This window comes from Megalobrama amblycephala, linkage group LG8 (genome assembly GCF_018812025.1).
Source record: "Megalobrama amblycephala isolate DHTTF-2021 linkage group LG8, ASM1881202v1, whole genome shotgun sequence".
Classification (NCBI taxonomy): domain Eukaryota; kingdom Metazoa; phylum Chordata; class Actinopteri; order Cypriniformes; family Xenocyprididae; genus Megalobrama; species Megalobrama amblycephala.
Window position 1 is genome coordinate 19,849,795 of NC_063051.1, and position 14,651 is coordinate 19,864,445.

The 14,651-nt window shown below is 35.0% G+C and overlaps 1 protein-coding gene across 4 annotated transcripts in view; it reads left to right on the forward strand.

Annotated features, from left to right (window-relative positions):
• Positions 1-14,651, forward strand: part of kank4 (KN motif and ankyrin repeat domains 4) — a 57,278-nt gene that overhangs the window by 7,988 nt on the left and 34,639 nt on the right. The window contains exon 5 of one of the 4 annotated variants that reach the window (XM_048199947.1): positions 6,421-6,456. The exons of the other annotated variants lie outside the window; for them this stretch is intronic. The gene's annotated coding sequence lies outside the window, so the exon portion shown is untranslated. The remainder of the gene's footprint in view (positions 1-6,420; positions 6,457-14,651) is intronic. 4 annotated transcript variants of the gene reach the window in all.

Here is a 14,651-nt window from a genome sequence, read left to right on the forward strand (position 1 = left end):
AGTAAAAAACTGAAGTTGGCATCTTATACTTCTCATATAATATTCACAATTCAGTATCATACAAAAATCAGTTAAAGAGCAAAAACTATATCGTATTTTCGTCTTTTCATCAAATCTTTAAAGGGGTCATGAACTGAATTGTTTTAGAATGTTTCCTGTGGTGCACTTTGCTGTTAGTATAATTTTTACATCAAAAATGGTCATCATTTAGAAATAAAAGGCAATTTTCCTACCCTGATTTTAGCCCTCTGATTTGAACGCTCTGTTTTAAGGGGCGTGTCTGCTGTGAGACTTCAGTGTAAACGCCCACTGCTGTGATTGGCTAACATCTTTGCATCTAACGGTCTTGTTTGTTTTTGAGTTTTGGCGCGAGTCCAGAACTCAGTCACTGATAAACTCACACTGTTTGATCAACAGCTCCAGCGATTGCAAAGGGAGCGTTCTTTGATCGCTTTCTATTTATAATTTAATCACAGTTTAAATAACTCATCCTACTAAGAGAAACTATGTGAAGTTGACCGTTGATCACTGTTTTGATTTACTGGCACATAGACAAAGAACATCTGACTGTACATGAATCTTTACAAATCAGAACTCACTGGTCACAGATCAGGCAGTAGAATTGACACAGTTACTTACATGTTGTTGCATTACTGTCGAGTCCATATTGTAAACGTCTGTTTGCAAAGCCTGCTCCGAAAAAGCAAATGATTACCCAAGAATCCACAGTGAAATACACCACATAAAATATAAATAATGCTCAACTGAGACATTCACATTGTTGAAAATAATTAAAATAGCCACATTCCTAGCATTAGGATCCTTTGGAAGGTGTTATTTTTAGTCCAGTGAGTGATCCTGTGCTCTTCTCTCCTCATCATTTCACTAATGGCAGTGGGCTCGGCCAAAGTTGCAGTGGTGAAGTAGGTGTTGATTTTCTTCTGCAGAGGCGGTCTTTCACCGATCTATTATGTCATAAACAGGCACATTCCAGGACGAGTCTTTCATTGGGCTTGGTAACATTAAAAGCTGTTTTTGGACTAACAAGGAAGTTTTCAGTTCTGAAACTTGCAGGATATTCGTATAGTATGATGACCTCTTATACTGTATGTCAAAAGCTCAAGGAAAATTTGATTTTTCAGTTCATTTGATTTCTCAGTTCATGAATCGTAAAATACTGTAAAATTTTGGAAGTTAAAACTATATCATAAAATTTACAGTGAAAAACAGTAAAAATACATTCCCAGAAGTCCCTACATGGCATCACATATGATTATATTTTGTTAAAATAGTCTTGGTTCTTTTTATTTTTGTTATTAGTTGTGTAAGTTAGGGTGTTTTGGGTTACATTTTCTGTTATTTAGTTAATGCTTATTGCATGGTACCCTGATTATTTGGATATTATTATTTTTTTTTTTTACATTGATTCAGTTGCAATGGAGCCAGTTCAGAACAAGTCTTAAAATGTAAATGTAATGTCAAAAATTCAATAATTTCAATGATTAATTGAAATAAAAAGATTAACTGTTTAACATAATTAGAGTTTGCTCCTGGCTACACTGAAATTTAATCTGAGCCTTAGTATCCGTAAAATCAATTGATCTGCCTTTAACATGCATTATATAATCCATGGTATAAATTAAAAGCTTGTTTGACAATATTTTATTTATACCTGTGGGCTATTGGCAAGATTTAAACATTGTTGAGAAAAATTGGCATGATCATCTTTGAAGATGGTCAAAATGTTTTAAAGGTAGCCCTCTCCATCCTGTTGTTTCTCATTCTCTCTAATTTACCATAGCAGACTCAACCCATTTTTTCCCCATTCTTCCAATTTTTTCAGCTTCTTAATTATCATTGCTCCCCGGAGTAACTTCCATTGCCGGCCTTATAAATACACACCTGAAATATGTTTCATGTTAAAGCAAAGGCAGCAAAAGTGTTTATTTTAATTTGAGAAAACCTTTTATGGTGGTTATTCTAGACTGTTTTAGTATAATCCCCATATCGGGAGCAGCGACAAGCTCTTTGCCAGATGTGACAGATGTGCAGTAGAGAAGACAAGATGAGAGCCATTTTTTTTCCCATGGCAGTCTTTTTTGTCTTTCCTTGCACTGTAGCATCTTATAACCTGTATGTCTGATGACATGATATGTATGCAGTTGCATCAAATCGCTATTTCTGTTTAATGTGTAACATCAGCCATTGAGCAGTACCCTTATTTCTGCAGCCTGATATTTTGCATTGATAGTACTGTAATGAAGAGACGTAAATTGCTCATGACTGAGAGTGGTCTTATCCTGCTAGATTAATGCAGAGGAAAGCTGCACTGAAACTGATTAGACACTAATCCTAAGGGATGGTCATAATTTACAGCTGTGCAGATGGAGCCAACACTTCCACAGCTGAACACAGTGATGTCCTCACATCTATTAATCTTTCTTTCAAAAGCATTGTTTCATTGTTTCATTCTCAAAGATTGTTATTGTTTTCTAAAACAACATGAAGACTGTTCAAAATTTCATTCTGAATCCACTGTAGATTTCTTTGCTTTTTATTTAAAATACTCTGATTTGTATTGTACATTTGAATGGGATTATAAGGATAGTTAGTTCTGGTCTTCTAATTTGATTGGACCAGCAGTGTTCCAAATTTGCCACTTTTTATGTCACTTCTATCACTCTGTCTGTGTTTGCAGCTTTCCAAACAGACTTTGTTATTTTAATATTTCAATATTTATTAATATATTTAATAACTATATATATATATATATATATATATATATATATATATATATATATATATATATATATATATATATATATATATTCAGTTTTCATTTATATTTTAATCAAAGTTTTGTCATTTTTATTTTTAATTTTTTTTTTTTTATTTATATTTAGCAATTTATTTTTATTTCAATTTTAGTAATTTTATTACTTAAACTTATTTTATTTCTATTTTTAAGTTTTGGAAGTTTAAGTTTTTCATCAAATACAGTGCCCTCCACAATTATTGGCACCCTTAGTAAATATGAGCAAAGGTGGATGTGAAAATAAATCTGCATTGTTTATCTTTTTGATCTTTCATTCAAAAAATTCACAAAATTCTAACCTTTCATTGAAGGAAAACAGTTGAAAGTGGGGGGAAACTCACATTATGAAATAAATATTTTTCTCCAATACACGTTGGCCACAATTATTGGCAACCCTAGAAATTCTTATGAGTAAAATATCTCTGAACTATATTCCCATTCATATTTACATTTTTTAGCACACCAGGTTGATCATGAACATGAAATTGTCCAGCTATGACTTCCTGTTCCACAGGAGTATAAACATGAGGAAACACAAAGGCCAAATTCCTTTAATCATTCATCACAATGAGTAAAACCAAAGAATATAGTTCTGATGTGCAGCAAAAGATTGCTGAGCTTCACAAAATAGAAAGTGGCTGTAAGAAAATACCTAAAACATTGAAAATCCCCATTTCCACTATCAGGGCAATAATTAAGACGTTCCAATCAACTAAAGATGTTACAAATCTGCCTGGAAGAGGATGTGTGTCTAAATCGTCTTAATGCACACTGAGGAGGAAAGTTTGAGTGGACAAAGACTCTCCAAGGATCACAGCTGGAGAATTGCAGAGATTAGTTGAGTCTTGAGTCTCAGAAAGCCTAAAAAAATGATCAAACAGCACCTAAATCCCCACAAGTTGTTCGGGAGGGTTTCAAGAAAAATCCTCTGCTCTCATCCAGAAACAATCTCCAGCATATTCAGTTGTCAGACACGACTGGAACTTCAAACGGGACTGGCTTCTATGGTCAGATGAAACTAAAAAAGAGCTTTTTGGCAGCAAACTCACCAGATGGGTTTGGTGCACACATGGATAAAAAGTACCCCATGCCCACGGTTAAATATACTGCTGGATCTTTAATGTTGTGGGCCTATTTTTCTGCTGGAGGTCCTGGACATCTTGTTCAGATTCATGGTATCATGGATTCTATCAAATACCAACAGATAAAAAATCAAAACCTGACCGAACCTGATTAGAAATTCAATAATGGGCCATGGTTGGATCTTCCATCAGGACAATGATCCAAAACAAAACACACACACACTTTCAATTCTTTTCCTTCAATGAAAGGTTATAATTTTGTGAATTTTTTGAATGAAAGATCAAAAGGATAAACAATGCAGATTTATTTTCACAGCTGCTTTTGCTCATAATTACTAAGGGTGCCAATAATTGTGGAGGGCACTGTATGTATACTTTATTTCAGCTTTATTTCAATTAACAAAAATGATTTTTAATCATTTTAGTTAACAATAGCAATACTGATTGGTTACACGCAATGGTTGATCCAGCTTTAAGTCTTTTGGAAGATTTTTTGTTGGTGGATTAAAAATAAACAAAATAACTGTCCATATTGAGTCTAAAATTTAGGTTTAACCATGAGTTTTCGAGTACCATTAGTTGAAGTAATAAAAACCATCCTGTGTCCTCTAAAAATTCAGCAGGAAGAGCACTACATTTTTTTTTCTTGTTATTTCTGGTCTCTAGAAGGAAAGTAGGAAAGTCTTGCAAAATACTTTTGGTCCTAAAGGAAGATATTTTCATTTTTGTTATTAATTCAACCATGCACATCATAGATACAGTACGTGCCCTTTCTCACAATCTAACAGTAAAAAACCTTGTAGAAAAGGAATTCGAGCTATAATTTAGGAAAACAAATCTGTTTTTCATTCAGATAAGTCAGAGGTTTGGTAACCATCACAGAGAAAGTATGTGACCACCTGCTTTTGACTGCTTTTCTCCTGTTGTTCCAACCATCCAGTTGCTCTATTTAGATTACAGATCTTTCCTGTCTGAAATAAAACCCTCATCCAACATGTGCTATCTAGAACAGCAGCTTGAGACGGTTTGAGAATCAAAATGGATTTGACACAGAGCGAAAGAACAGTAAGAAAACAGATAGCGACATGAGTGGGGAACTGAAATTGCTTCAGAGAGCAGCTCTGATAAGAATAAGATGGCATCACTGGATTTAAGAGCGAGCAAAAGACAGAGTGATAAAGAAAAGATATAGATGCGGTGTGCTGCATTGCCTCCAGCTCTGCTTTGGCCTTTTGAAAAGGTATCGGACTTTTCAATAATATGGAAGATCTTCAGGGTACCAGATGCTTCCTGTTGCAGATGACCGCAAACTGAACTCCAGACCACAAATAAGAGATGTGTTAATATCTGTGTGTGAGAACAAATAGACAGAATAAATTCCCAACCACTTTTGTGTTCTATGCTAATTATGGAATTAATTTGTTCATAGTTATGTTAATGCAAGAGACAGCATAAGAGGAAGAAATGAAAGGGAGAAATTGTTATGAGTAAGATGGCAGCTTTAGGATCTGAATTCTCGCCTTTAAGTTAAAGGAGCCAATGCCTTTATGATATATAGGCATCTCCTCTTTGTTTGGCACTAGCAGTTTTACTAAAATAGGACACATTTATTCATTGTGATTAAAAGTTACTGTTGTTTAAATAATGTTGATTTATTAATGTTCATTTATTCCAGATGTTTCTGATCACTCACCATCTAAGCTAAGTAAATTCACAATTCTCTGACCTACTTATGAGTCAGAATATTCTCTTTAAGTTCAGAAAAAGGGCAGTGTTACGCCTACAGGTTAGGAGCGTGATCATAGTTTCTATTTTAAGTACTGAGTAATCGTGAAATTAGAAACAAGCTGCTTTCCCATGGCTTGATCCTGCTGGTTAAAACGGTGTCAATTAGAAAACCACTGACAATGCCAGTAGATGAAGCATTTATGGTTCACAGCATGTGAACATTTAGGCTTTCCTCTGTGGCTGAGAAAGAATAGCAACTCTATATTTGAACAAAATGATCCCCTAAAGATTTTATTGCTACACATTTTCAGAACCACAGTCCTCCTTATTAAAATGTTAAATGTTTTGGTCATATTTCTAAGTATATCATCACAGGATTTCTGCTTTTGTAGATCTCAGTCATTGTTTTGTGTTTTCCTTTAAAGATATTAGCAGTGACAATTGTTTCAACAAATGTTAATTTGGTAACACTTTACAGTAAGGTTACATTAGTTAACATGAACTAATAATGAACTGCACATTTATTAATCTTTGTTAATGTTAATTTCAACATTTATTAATACATTATTAAAATCTTGTTAACATTAGTTAATGCACTGTGAACTAACATGAACAAACAATGAACAACTGTATTTACATTATCTAATGTTAAAGTGTTAGTTCACCCAAAAATGAAAATTCTGTCATTTATTACTCACCCGTGTGTCGTTCCACATCCGTAAGACCTTTGTTCATCTTCGGAACACAAATGAAGATCTTTTTGATGAAGTCTGAGATGTTTCTGTCTCTCCATAGAGATCCAACGTAACTACCACTCCAAGGTCCAGAAAGGTAGGAAAAATACATCATTAAAGTACTCCATGTGACTCCAGTAGCTTGTCAATCACTGCCGTGACGTTCCTTGTGAGAGACGTACGCGGATTGGCCCTCTGGCTTGTCAATCACTGCCCTGATGTTCCTTGTGAGAGACGTGCGCGGCTGCGAGCTCCAGTAACTTTCCACACTCCACAGGTGCTGCATGCAATGTTTTTGTCAGGAGACAGGAGTAACAACTGCAGATTATGAGTTACCTGCGGTGAATCCGACATAATGAATCCAAAAAACACGACACAGCGAATGACGGTTGTAAACACTCGTGTTCCAATACTCGTGCACGAGTTTTGGGAGGCGTTCCTTTGAAGTGAGCCGTGAAGGAGGGGGGCTGTTCTTACGCATGCGCTCATTTGGAAAAACTCAGTAACAGTCTTTGGATTCTCAGTCGACGAAAAAATCCTCTCTATCACCTTTAACTAATGTTTAACTAATGAACCTTATTATAAAGTGTTACCATTAATTTTTTTTTTTCCTTTTAGAGTCAATAGAGTGCCTGTATTTTCACTGCATATGCATTTTTTTTTTTTTTTACATGAATCTGCTGTGCAGGTTCATCCTTATAGTCTTAAAAGACAGTTCATTGTTGGCTTAGAAGGGATTGTCCCCAATGCTTCTTATTTAGTCCTTCATAGACATAATGATCAGATGTTTCACCATCAGCGGAAATGGAACAGGAGCCTTGCCCACAGTTCCTCAGAGACAAGCCGGACTACAGGAATATGACCTTGGGAACTCTGTACTGTGTTATTTCCTCTTAGAAATAGCTGGAGAAGTTTTGCATTTCAAGTGGCCTTTCTTTTTTTTTTTTTTGTCTTTTTCCTCCTACTTTATTTTTTATCTATCCTCTGGAGTTTTAAGATGAGAACAGTGATTTCCATTAAATGCTGACTTGGAAAGCGACAAGGAAACAGCTTCTCTTGATAACATAATATCTTGCATATGATACATGGCAATGGCTAGAGGAGTGTTCCATAAGCAGAATCAGTAGCGATATGTGATTTCTTGAAGCAACAGATATAGTTATATCAATGGACCTTTTATGTCAACTGTTAACATATCAAATATTTTATCTGAAATGTTCAGTGCCGGAATTATCTCTTTTCCAACAAGTATGTTATCACATTTCCAGATATCCTCAAAAAACATCACATGCCAGTTACTGATAACAGAGTGTACTTCAAGTTCAAGTTGTAAGAGAAATGGTGCCAGGTGTGGGAGAAGATTCCTTTAAAAACTGGATCTGTTTTTCTAAGCTGTTACTTCTTAAACATTCTCATGCCTCTGATCTGAGAGATTCACTTCTGGAAGCTTCCAGCCTTTGGAAAAATGAGGATAGCCAAGATAGAAAAAAAGAGGGAAAGAAAGAAAAAGAAGAAAAAAAAGGAGAAAGTGAAGTAGATCAAAGAACAACACAATGCTGCTTGTCTGCTCGAGTAAGAGGAAGCCAAAGCCTGTGAGCTGTGGGTCAAAGAGGGAAAGTTATGGTTCCAACTTTGAAATCTGTAGAAATTCCAAGCCTTATTTTTCAAAAGGTAACATTAAAATATGTCTAGAAGCATATTAATATTTAAATAGTCATTGCACTTTCCCAAGAACTTGTGAGCAATTTGTGTCTGAAAAGTGTTGGAGGCGCTATATGCTTAAATTGTCTTGAAAACTTTAATGAACCTCTGTAGGCATGAAAAACTTTTTCGGGTTTATTATTAAGTTGTCTTTGCAAAAGAAGAAAACATCAAGCTGGAGCTCTCACCATTAAAATATTTTAGGTCCCCCGAGAGGTCTTGCATACTGCCCACAGAAATGTAACCAGGTTCTTATTTCTCACAATGCTAGAAGGTAAAAAAGCTGTACTCGTTTTCTGACCACCCCCACTAATATATCTAACCTGAGTGGCAAGATCTACCATATTAAGCATCAAAGCATTCACATCTAATGCACGTTTTGTTAAGAATTGAATTATTTGTTTTGAAACATCATGCGTAGATTGTGTATCAGGTACATGCTTTTGTTCGCTCTGGTAGAACTAAAAAGTAAGGATTCACATGTATGCTTTTGTTAGACACTTCGATCCTTTACATACTGCGGCACTAGCAGTGCAAATGTCCACTGGCAACCAAGTGGTACCAAAATGAGATAAATGACTCCCACTTGCAAAGAGTGGAAAATCAATTCACTTTCTCTTTCACTCTTTCTTTCTCTCATAATTGCGAGAAGCAAACAGGAGAGCATGCAGCGTTTTAAGATTGATTCTGTTGACAGCAAATTTGCAAGTCTGAAGTAGCAAGTAGTTAGTCATATTAAAAAAGTATACAAGTTCTCAATCGATTAGACAGCCTACTGAATAGAGCATATATGGGCTTTTAACCGAGTCATTGTTTTGTGTTCTGTAGGCATATTTTTGAACTTTGTATTGTTCAAAACTGCCATCAAAGTGCTGAATGAAGCATTTCAAAAATACAGTATGACATTGTCATAAATATTTATTTTTTTGTGTGCAGCCCTGTCAGCATTTTTGATAAAGTCTGTCTGTGTTTTTTTTTTTTTTGGCCTTTTTTTAGTGCCCAGGGCTTAGAGATACATGTTGCTACAGCTCATGTGAACTAGCGGCACTGGGCTTTGCTTGTCTATCATCAAATTTCTATATGAGCATTCTTGCTTGTTTGCAGCTGCTTGTTTTGTGTGTGTGTGTGTGTGTGTGTGTGTGTGTGTATGTGTGTGTGTGTGTGTGTGTGTGTGTGGTTCAGGTAAACCCTACGTAATGGGTACAAAATGACAAAAGATGGCAATATCCAAAGTCCTTGTATCCAAAGACATTTTTTGGTCCACATGAGGAAGACGGCTTATAAATCATACTAAAGTATGTTTTTTGAAAATGTAAAATGTTTTCTGTGATGGGTAGGTTTAGGAGTAGGGGTAGTGTAGGGCAGTGGTTCCCATACTTTTTAGCTTGGAGTACCCCCTGAAGGGATTACCATCCTTCTGCGTACCCCCTCTCTTCCACTTCGACTGCAGTCACACCTTTACCATTAAGGGACAATATTTTCTCCCAAAATTGATTTTCCAGTGCATTTTTTTTTAGCTTTATGAATAACTTTATAAAATAAATAATGTTTTAAATAAAACATGTCCAATAGAGAAATATTCAACTTTTAAATATTAAACTAAAACCGCCAGTAGGTGGCAGCAAGTCACTGTTTTTATGAGTGAGTCATCGAGTCATTCATTCAGTAACGAAGCAAGTGGCTGTGAATGAATCATTGACTCTCACGATTCGTTCAAAGCCGCAGAATTGTTTGCGAAACACAGACGTGTGTTGTAGTTTTGCTGTAGTTTTCGTTAAAACTATTATTTCATTGCAAAATAGAGTAAATACTGACAGTACTGTGTTTAAAATTTACGTTTTATTTTTTGACCTGTTGTATAATAATGTCACGTTTGCAGTCATGTGGATATTTGGGAACAATTGCATTCTTGCTCGTTATCATCATTAAATACAAGAACTCACACAAGGTATGTTTTTGTATCGGATAAAGTTTGAGTCTTAAATCTAAATTAATCCATTATCTGTGTCTATATTTGTTCTTCATGCGAGTAAGTGCTAAATCTCTACTTTTACAAAGGTGCATTGTCGAGAACGACAGTAATTTACCGCGATTTAAGGCAGCAGATTCGGCACGCAATCTATCATTTGCATGCTGCTTGTTTTACAGTCTATCGTGGATACAGTCATTTTTGACTGCAAATGATGAGGTAATTTGATTAAATGTACTGGATTTACGACATTTTGGAAGTTATAAATACATTCTCGATATTAATATATTATTTTAAGGTAGAATTAAATTAACTACTCAGCATTTTGTTCGCGTACCCACTTTCGTCACCTCACGTTGGGAACCACTGGTGTAGGGGGATAGAATATACAGTTTGTACAGTATAAAAATCGTTATGTCTATGGAAAGTCCTCATAAAACATGGAAACCCAACGTGTGTGTGTGTGTGTGTGTGTGTGTGTGTGTGTGTGTGTGTGTGTGTGTGTGTGTGTACAATGACAGCAGTGGATACAATGGCATTCTTGACTATCACATTTCTTTCACCACATCACATAAGCTGCAGACTCTCTAGCTATGAGTGTTTAAAAGAATGTGCATGTGTTACTAGTATTTAACCAATGATTTATATTTGTATGTTTTAAAACCCTGTTTAAAAGTTTAGGGTCTGTAAGATTTTTAAAAAATGTTATTGAAAGGTCTCTTGTGCTCACAAAGGCTGCATTATTTTATCAAAATAAAAACAGCCATATTGCAAAATATTATTAAAATATAAAATAAGTCTATTTTTTTATGTAATTAATTTTCTGTGATGGCAAATCTGAATTTTCAGCATCATTACTCCAGACTTCAGTGTCACATGATAATTTAGAAATCATTCTAATATGCTGATTTGGTGCTCAAGAAACATTTCCTATCATTATCAATGTTGAAAAATGGTTGTGCTGCTAAATATTTTTTGTGGAAACTGTGATAATTTTTCAGGATTCTTTGATAAATAGAACATTCAAAGGAACAGCATTTATTTGGAATATTTTTTTTTTGTAACAATGTAAATATATTTTGATCAATTTAATGCATCTTTGCTGAATAAAAGTATTAATTTCTTCTAAATAATCTTACTGACCCCACACTTTTGATTTACATATGTATTTATGTATGCCGTATTTTTCATGGAAATCAGAGGATATGTGATTTTTGTTGACTGTGACATAAGATATCCTAAAGGGAAGGTTTAGAATTTATATATAATGTTTATGGTGCATTATGGTGCTTATTTGTCATTCTTGGGGCTTCATAGTCCATTTACTTTCATTATATTTGAAAGAACAGCTATTATTAAAGGGATTGTTCACCCAAAAATGAACACTGAGATATTTCTCAAAAAAACATTTTTAGGTGAACTATCCATTTAAACTATTTGTAAATCGTGAATGTGATAATGGACAGACTGTAAGAGTTTGAGAGGAGCAGATAGAGCACAGGAATTGACATCTAAAGAGTGAGGGAAAGAGTGACAGTAAGTTATTGGGGAATGGCCCAGAAAAAAGCAGTTTCATGTCAAGAAGTAAATCAAGCAGGAGGGATGGAAAAATGGCCCAAACAACATATGAGTTTGCCCTCACACACATACACCTCTCTTCATCTGTTGACATCAGGTCACATTTCCTGAGAGCATCTTTATCTCAGCAGAGTGACAGCCCCATTTCTCAAATACGTTCATTATCCCACCCTCACCCCTGTGTGTGCGGCCCAAAGAATCTCTCCATGGTGACTCGCACACCACTACAAATCTACCTGCCATCGTTTGGTATGAGGGCTAATATAAAGTCAGCCAGTCAATATTGCATTATAATATTTAGTTTACAATAATGGCCACTGACTGTTCATTATCCAGCTTATTCCACAATTACATAGATAAATAGATATTCACATGAACATTAAGTTTTTTAATGATTTTTAAAAAAAAACTTACTTATAGATTTGATTAATGTTTCCACTAAGACAGTCCAGTCTGGCAATTAGATGTTTGTTTGAGGGTTGGTTGGTTGGTAAACTATCCCTTTTAATTGTCCCTGTTCTCACCCTGATGACATGAATAACAATCAATGGAGGACAGAAATAGCATGCGTAGCATGAGTGAGTTATGCATAGACAGCTGCACATCCATTTTGTAAGCAAGACACCTTTTGCTGGGCAGATGTTTTTAAATTTGTTTCTGAATACATTTATTTTCAAGTTTGTTTTCGACCTCTCATCGCATTGTCTATTTGTTTGTCTGTCTGTCTGTCTTTCTAAGACATGATTAGAGGACTATAGATGGTTTCTGTTCATGTTGAGCAATCTGCATCCCATCAGCCTGTGTATGTTTTTGGTCTGAGTAAATAAATACAATAAAAACACATTTTTGTTTACCCATGGGATCCATTAAATAGTTATGCTCTAAACACAATATTTTGTTACTGCTCAAGATTAATTCATCCAGTGCTTTTTTTCCATTGAAAAAACATAGGATAAACAACAAAGGAATTCACCAAAGGGTGGATAAGTCTTTATCTGTTAAGGGCTATTTTGATTTACTTAACTGTTTAACACATTTTTTTTTAATTTTTTTTTTTAACCATTGCATAGTCATGTGCTGCTGCAGTTTTTCCCTCAGAGTATTGGTTACTTTATTATTAAATAAAATAATTTTATTATTTCACAGAGATTTATTTTAAATAGTTACTGAAATGGTTGTACACTGAATACCTTTATTTTACATGATGCATTTGCTAACCAAATTCTTGGGCACACTAAAGAAAGTCAAAGCCATTTGTGCTCAGCCTCTATTAACCCAGACCAAAATCGTACACATTTGCTAATTTATCGCAAATAACACCTATGCCAAGAATAACTGCAAAGCTCTCATTTAAATACTGCAATATGCTTTTTCTCTGGAATGTTAATTAAAATTTGATATTTCTGTTATATAGGTTGTTTTAATTGGGTTTTAATTTGAAATTAAATGTACTGTATAATAATCTTCACGGAAAGAAAAATTAAATGTAGAGAAATTCAAGAAGAGGAAAGAAAAAGGAAGTAAAAATAGGGTTAATACTGAGCATATTTTGAGCTCTTGTGCTCAGAGCCCCACACACATGCCTGGCTGGGAACCTCATGATTATTGATAGTGGGAGCAATTTGGCCACATCCTCAGCAGCAGAGCACAAACAGCCCCCAGCAGCAGATCTGCAGAGTTCCAGAATGTGCCTTGTACACACAAAACAGATCCTGTCCATTTAGGAGACAACGAAAAGAGCTTGTTTTCTTTCTGTCTTTCTCTTTTGCCTTCTCTTTTGTTCACTCAAACACACAGCAAACCAAGCAGCTTTCTGTTGGTCAATGTAGCGAATTTGAGTGTGCAAGTTGAACACGAGCGAAATCTCTGTGGGGACCTTTTTCACTTTCATGCAAAAATCTTGATTGCTCAGATTCATAATGAATGACTAGATTTGTCTGTGAATTTTCACTGAGTGATGAGTGACCCACCTTTACGCACCTGTAATCTAGTTTTTCAGAGCACAATTTGCACTGGTATATTGGTTCACTATGTATATCTTACATTCTTTCTATGTAAACTAAGTTTATTGTTAAAGGGTTAGTTCACCCAAAAATGAAAATTCTGTCATTAATTACTAACCCTCATGTTGTTCCAAACCTGTAAGTCTTTTGTTCATCTTCGGAACACAAATGAAGATATTTTTATTGAAAATTGAGATTTCTGTTCCTCCATTGACAGTCTGCACAACTACCACTTTGACACTTCAAAAAGTTCATAAAGAGATCGTAAAACGAATCCATATGAATTGTGGTTTCATCCAAATTTTCTGGAGAAATGATCGATTTATATGATGAACAGATTGAATTTAAGCTTTTATTCACATATAAACACTGATCAGCGAACATAAACAGAAGCTCAACCGAACCTGCTTGACGTGCAAGAACAAACCTCATTGGTTCTTGCAGAAGCTCAAATGTGCTGCATAACACACAAGAATGAACTGTCAATGGAGGTGCAGAAATCTCGCACATTTCATTAAAAATATCTTCATTTGTGTTTCAAAGATCAAGGAAAGTCTTACGTTTAGAACGACATGAGGGTGAGTAAATGATGACAGAATATTCATTTTAGTTTACCCAAAAATGAAAATTCTGTCATCATTTACTCACTGTCATGTTGTTCCAAACCTGTATGAGTTTCTTTCTTCTGCTGAACACAAAAGAAGATATTTTAAAGAATGTTGGTAACCAAACAGTTGACGATAGTCATAGACTTTGTTTTAGACTAGTATTTCCTTAGTTTGATTACCAACATCTTCTTTTGTGTTCAATGAAAGAAAGAAACTCATACAGGGTTAAAGGGATAGTTCACCCAAAAATGAAAATTTGACGCTTATCTGCTTATCCCCAGCGCATCCAATATGTAGGTGACTTTGTTTCTTCAGTAGAACACAAATGATGATTTTTAACTCCAACCGCTGCCGTCTGTCAGTCAAATAATGGGAGTGAATGGGAACTTGGATCAATAAGAGTCGAAAAACCTTGCATAGACAAATCCAAATT